Raw genomic sequence first — 7,486 nt, 5'->3', positions numbered from 1 at the left:
AATTTGAGTGCATATTTATTTAGGTGCCTACATAGTTAGAATAGTTAAGTCTTCTTCTTGGTACTCTATATTATTATGTCTGCCCTTCTTCGTACTTTTTAAATTTTATTTGTTTAAAATCTGTTTTATCTAGTATAAGAATGTCACCTCCTGCTTTTTGTTGTTGTTTTCCACTTGAATGGTAGATCTTTCTTCATCCCTTTACTTTGAGCCTGTGGGTTTCACTGCATGTGAGCTGGGTCTCTTGTAAACTGTACATAGTTAGGTTTTATCATTTTTTCCAGTTTGCTACTCTTTGTCTTTTATGTGGGGGGATTTAGCCCATTTACATTCAGGGTTAGTATTGATATGTAAGGTTTTGATTCTGTCATCATGTTGTAAGCTGGTTATTCGGTAGACTTGTTTGTGTGATTGTTTTATAGTGCCTGTGATCTTTGTACTCAAGTGTGTTTTTGTGCTAACCTTTTTTTCCCCCCTTTGGTTCCATGTGTAGGACTCCCTTAAGAACCTTTTGTAAGGCTGGTCTAGTTGAAATAAATTCCCTTAGCATTTGCCTGTCTGAGAAGAATTTATTCCTTCTTTGCTTATGAATCTTAGTTTTGAAGAATATGAATTCTTGCTTGGAATTTCTTTTCTTTAAGGATCTTGAAAATAGGTCTGCAATCACTTCTATTTATAATGTTTCTGCTGAGATGTCTGCTGCTAGCTGATGGAGTTTGCTTTGTATATGACTTTATCCTTCTCTCTAGCTTCCTTTAACCTTTTTTTATTTTGCATTGAGCTTGTTGAATCTGATGACTAGGTGCCTTAGTGGTTGGTCATCTTGTAAAATATCTAGCTGGAATTCTTTGTATTTCTTGGATTTGAATGTCCATCTCTCTAGTGAGATTAGAGAAATTTTCGTGGACTATATCCTCAAATGTATTTTCCAAGTTATTTTTCTCCGTTCTTCTCTCTCCTAGAAATGCCAATGAGTCAAATATTTGGTCTCTTTACATAGCCCCATTATTTATTGGATGTTTTGTTCATTTTTTAACAACTTTGTTTCTTCATTTTTGTCTAACTGAGTTGATTCTCAGAACCATTTTTCAACTCTGAAATTCTATGCTCAGCATGGTCTATTTTGCTGTTAATACTTTACATTGAACTATGAAATTCTTGTAGTGAGTTTTTCAGCTCTAAAAGTTCAGTTTGGTTATTTCTTAAAATAGCTATATTGTATTTCAGCTCTTGGATCATCTTACTGGATTCCTTGGATTGAGTTTCAACCTTCTCTTGCAACTCAATGTGCTTCCTTGTCATACAGATTCTGAATTCTGTATCTATTGTTTCCGACTTAAGAAACATTATTGGAGAGCTAGTGGACTCCCTTGGAGGTACATAGACACTTTGACTTTTTGAATTGCCAGAGTTCTTGTGCTAATTATTTCTCATCTGGAAGGGTTGATGTTCTTTTAATTGTGGTTATATGTTGAGTATAGTCAATTAGCTTTGTTTGTAGATGGTTTCAGAAAGCCAATGATCTGTGTAGAGTCTTTATTTTTTGGGGACTGAATTACTGCCCTTGGTTCCATAGGGGGGTATATTAGCTAAGTAGTTTTGGTGTTTTAAGTTGGGTCGAGATGCAGTAGATGGTTCTTAAGAGTAATGGCAGTAGGTAGGTTCTTACTAAGCCACTGGCTTCTTTGTATTTCCTGGCATTTGTAGCTGTGCTCTGTGTTGCAACAGGGAGAGAGATGACCTCATTGGCTACACATCTGGGCCTTAGGGAAGCCTCCTCACATCGCTGGCACTGTGTCAGTTCCTCTTTTCTTAGCTGTTTTGGTTCATGGGGCTTCCTCAGGCAGAGGCTCCAGACAAGAAGGAGATAGGTCTCACATTTTCTGGGCTGTCTTTGTGGAGGTAGGCATGCTCCACTCCTGTGACAGCCCATGAGCCCTTGAAACTCACCCCTCTCAGTGCTCTGGGAGTGTAAACTCCCCTCCTTTTAGAGTGCTGGTCACAGATCTCAGTTCAACACTCCCAAGCTGTGCACTGCCACCCCGGAGTGTGGTGAAGCTTTTTCTTCCCTCCTTAGCTTGGAGGCAGCAGGGGTGGGGACCATGGCAGCAGCAGTGGCAGAGGGCCTGTCAGATGACTCTGGGGGTTCCATCTCAGCTAAATGAAAAACCATGGCTGATTAGTAATCAGCTGGGGGTGTGGTAGGTGTGCTATGTGTGCTATGACCCATGCTAGGGAGCCCTGCCTTGTGAAGAGCAGTGGGGGCAAGGGCTAACAGGGAAGACAGTCTGGCTTTCCCTCTGTAGGGTGGCTATGGCGTGCTGGTGATATGAACAGAGCCAACAGGCGGATTGTTCCCTTTCCATCACTGGGGCAGCAAGGCAGGGTACCACAGTGGCAGCAGTGGCAGAGAGGCTGTTCGTTGCCTCTGGGAACTCCACCACAGAGAAATGCAGAGCCATTGCTGATTGTGATGATCAGCCAGGAGTGGGGCTGCTGTACTGCAGGACCAAGCTGAGGGTGGGGAGTGGGAGACTGCCTGGCAAAGAACAGGGTGCTCAGTTCACATTAAAGACAGTCTAAACTCTTCTATATAAAATGGCTGCGGCATACTGTAGGCATGTGGAAACAATCAGGCTCTTTGTTTCCTCCTAGCCTGGGGGGAGCAGGGGTGGGTATCATGGTGGCAGCAATGGCAGAGGGTCTGTCAGTTGTCTCTGGTAGCTCCATCCTGGAGAAATACAGAGCTGCCATGGACCGATGTGATTAAGCAGGTGTGAGGTGGCTGCACTATGGGCCAAAGCCAAGAGGCTCTGCCCAGTGAGGAGCAGCAGAAGCAGGGTCAGATGTGGAAAACAATCTGGATACCTTTTCGTAGGGCAGCTGTGGCTTGCTGGAGGTCCACTATATTTCTTGGATTCTTTGCTCCCTCCCCAGTCTGAGAGCAGCAGTGGTGGGGTCCACAACAATAGCAATTGCAGCAGACCTGTAAGTTACTTCTTGTAGCTGTGTTTCAGAGAAATGCAGAGCCACAACCAGCTGGAGTGCTCAGGGAGGGGTCGGGTGGTTGTTCCAGGGACCCCAGCCAATGGACCTTGCCTGATGAGGTACAGCCGAGGTGGGGCTTGTGGTCTCTCTGCTCCTCACCATCATGAATATGGCCCCTATCTTAGGGAAGTGTGAGAGAACCTGGCCTCCCTTGTTGGCAGGGCTATGAAAGCTGGCACAAGGAAACAAAATCAATGGGGCTGAACATGAGCTTGAGCTGTGGCTCTGCCGAGACTCCAGGAAGCTCTCTGTGTTGGACTACAAGCCCGGGGATGCCAATGGAGATCTTCAGTGGCCATAACCTCAAAGGTTTGTGGCATAAATTTGAGTCCCCAAGGGTTCCCCCTCACTCACTCTTTTCTCATGGTAGGGAGCCTCCCCTGGCTCTGCACCAATCCCAGATAGTCAATTGTCCTACTTCAGTTTTTACTGGTGTTCATGTGGCACCATTGCTTTTTTTATGAATCCCAATGTGGCTTCCTGGATTATCACTTGAAGAGATAGTGTTTACTCACCACTCTGTCTTTTCCCCATGAGAACAGCACACACCAGCTGCTTCTACTCAACCATCTTGTTGCTTCTTATAATGTCTTAAAAACAGGATTTTCTATTTAAGCTACATCATTAATGTTATTTAACATCCTAATTCCTGATGTGCTCCTTTTTTAATCTTTCACAGTAACAGTTGCCATAGTTATATCTAACAATTATTTATTCTGCATTTTTATTGATTTGACATATTCTTCATAATTCATCATCTTGGGTAGAAGTCTATTTTATCTCCATGCCAAATAAGAATGACAAATATCTTCAAAACAAAAATGGATGTTGGAATTCGGAATTCTATACAACTGGTTGGATAGTCCTTGTTACTGAGACTTTCTGCCTAATAGTTTTTGCTTAATTGTATCAACCAAACTCTTGAGTTTTAGGTGTCACATGGGGCTTAGTCACCCTGAACTCATAATGGTAGCTTAACGAGAGGAATCAGCAATAATAATAATAATACATTGATATAATGCTTATTATGTGTCATGCATTAAGTAGTTTATGCACATTAAATCTTTTAATTTTTATAAACCATCCTATGAGGCAGATCTGATTGTCATTACCCACATTTAGTAAATGAGGTTACGGTGGCAAAGAGGAATCAAGTAGCTTTTCGAATGCTACATAGCTCGTAGTAGTAGAGTTGACAATCAAACCCAAGTACTGAAGTGTCAGAATCCATATTGTTACTGCCTTTTATTTTTACTCATTTAGAAGTGAATAACTAACATAGATCATCATCATGGAAATATGCATAAGAAACAAAAAACAGAAGATAGTTCTGTTTCACAAGCTTATAATAAAGTGTGCAGGACAATTGAGCCAATACAATATAATTATCATTGGATCATAGCACATCATTTCTCAGGCACAGTGAAGTAGCAGAACATGTCACTACAGAAACCTAGAGTTAAGGAACGTGTGACATACTGATGCTGACACTGAGAGAAGATAATGTAAGAATCTCCCACTCACAAGCCCACAAGAGAAAGGGTCTGGAAACTCCCTGAATTCCTGTAGAAGGATCGGGGGAAATTATTATAAGAAGCCAGAGAAATATTGCATTTTACTGTTATTGTGATTCTGAAATAAAAATAGATATACATTTAAAAGTTAGATAGATAGTATGTGAGTTTGATATATCAGTTCAAGTTTTTTATATGATTGTGAAGTTAAAATTTGCGTTTGAGACCAAATGCCGGAAATCATTTATAAACAATTACAATTCTATTTAGATAAGGTTAATAGAATAGATCTCACTTTAGTCACAATTTCAGCAGTCCTAGAATGTACAGGGTCATTTTTGGAATGCACATTTTTTAATCTTTGTTTCTAAAATGTCTTTGTAATAAACACACTCTTTAAAAAAAAATTTAAAAATGGAAAAATATAAAATGTCAAAATGTGTCCCTTTTGGTAAGTTATAAGATCTAGACATGATTTTGACACAGTTCTCTAAATGCTTTGTTGTGAGATGTTTTAAAATATATATAAGACAAAATGCATTTATAGTGTCATTGAGCTTTAACTACTCAGAGGTACTGAATATAAATATCAAAATTGATGAACTGCAGAGCCATTCCATCCAAGACAACTCTCAGGATAACACTTTGAAAAATGACATTATTAGATCTTTCTCTCATCTCCTGAAAAATCTTTACAATGATTAGAACTGCACCATTCTTCAGGGATTTGAATAAAAGAAGTCTTTAACAACTTTGAGTGCAAAATTCCACTGGTAGTTGAAGAAATTATTGCCTAAGATTAACTCTGCAGTCATATCCTATTAGTTAGTTACAGACAATCAACACAACACTTTAAATTATACCAGGTGAATTTTTTTTTTTACTATAAAATAGCCTAAAATAAAAATTGTCAATGCAGCATACACTTATAGCTCCTTGCCAACCCAAGTTATTTGTTGACAGTGATCAAAGACTGAATTACAACTTTACTACTCATTAAATATGATGCATTGTCAGATGAAAGCTGTCATTCAGAAAAGTATTGTAGAATCACCTCTTAATAACCACAAGGCGTAGCTTTTAAAAATCTGGTAAGAAATGATAGGCTATTGTAAAATAATCAAGATGGCCACAGGTGAAATATTTTAGCTGGAACTTTCTCCTGGCTGTTAAAAAAAAATCAAACAGTATAATAAAGATGGCCTATTAAAAAGCTGATTTATCCTGTTATCTCTACAACTTGGCCTCTATTAATGTTTTTACTTCTTTACCCTCTGTGCTTTCCAGTACTTCTCACTATAACCCTCATTGTCCCCATTATGATCCTACCCTTTGTTCTGATTCCCTGGAGTCTTGGCCTCCCACGACTTATCTGATTAAAAAAAATGTATTGCAATGTGTTGTATGGTTTAATTAATATCCTCTCAGGAATCATACATTCTAAGAGATCCTCTGAAAATAATAACTTAGTTCCAGAGTACTGGCCATATTTTTGTCAAAATCTGGACTAATCAGAGATTAGTTTTCAACCTCACATACTAACGGGAGTCTTAGGAGTCCATAAAATACATAAAAGAGGGCATAGGGGATAGTAAAAGTCTTGAGTTGATACATTTCACCACTTAAAACTAGTTATGTAAACTTGGGTAGTTTATCTAACTTTTTTGAGCTTCCTACTTGTAAAATCTTATTAGTAATGGTACTTAGTTATCTATCAAATTGTTGATTAATATTCCATGAGAGTGTTTATTTAGCTATCTGGTTGGGTCTCTTCTGCTACACTTTCAGGCAAGTAACAGGTGCTCAATCTTCTTCATTTCCTTTTCCATATTACTGTAAATGCTCAGGGAAAAGTTGAATGACTGTTAAGACAGCAAGTATACTCAAGGCCAAAGGGAAAACACGCACTTCTTAAAAAGTAAGAACCACCACTAAGAAGGTTATACAAGGGGGTCAGTTACATTAGTTACATTGTTTAACAGGATGGCAATAGCCAGCATGATTTTTAGAAGCACTCACCTCTCTAGTACAATTAACTGTTTAGCTGATCTTTTAGTCTTCATTGTAATGAATCTCAGCTTCCTCACTACCTACTAACCACTAATTTGTTTGCCTGGTTGTCAGCTGTGGCCTTTCTAATTGTTCTTCTTTGTTTCAGCATGAGTTACTGCAGTTATTGCTTTAGTTGTTTGTTTGTTTTTGCTTTGAATGTTTGGCCTCTATCCGCCACAACCAACTTATTCTGCCTTAGCTCCAATTGTCTCTGGCAACTTGGCCCACTATTGGTGTGTATTTTTAAAACATTACAGTCATTACTGCTGTAACCAAAATGCAAGTTCAGTCACTCACCACTTGCAGAGTTCAATTAACAAGAGCAAGGACTGGTATAAAGGAAGTGACTGTTTCAAAGCTTAGCAAAGGGGAAGAGGTACAGGCTCCTGCCTTTAAGGGAATTGCTTTACTTTAGGGGCAGAGAGCAGGAGCTTTTAAAGGGCAACCTTCATTAAAAGGCATGCAGAGAAGGGAATGAGCAGGTGTGGGAGTTACATGACTTACTTTGAGTTATCTACCAGGTGGTTGAGCTGGTGCCATTATGGGCAGAGTGAGGTTGTAAAGTGGCTGATGTCGTAAGATGCTTTCCAGGTGAGAGAGAGAGTTCCATCACGGGCATAATTTAGGTTGTAAATTGACTGTTGTCTCTCAAGGAAATCTCCTGGTGGGAGAGAGTTCTGGCTCTGGAGCTTCTAAATAAGCAAATAGATGAACTTCCTGTGTAGGGAGTGTCTGGTAAAGGGAAGGTAAAGATTATAATTGTGTTTCTAAAGAGCTAAGTAGAAAGTAGAGAACAAGAGGAATGAAAGAAAGAGAAAAGAAACAATAACAATAATAATTTTAAAATAACATTATCTTTCTCTTGGGAAAAT

Source organism: Macaca fascicularis, chromosome X (genome assembly GCF_037993035.2).
Source record: "Macaca fascicularis isolate 582-1 chromosome X, T2T-MFA8v1.1".
In the NCBI taxonomy this organism is placed as follows: Eukaryota; Metazoa; Chordata; class Mammalia; order Primates; family Cercopithecidae; genus Macaca; species Macaca fascicularis.
The sequence above is the reverse complement of the archived record's forward strand: the minus strand, read 5'-3'. Positions refer to the sequence as shown.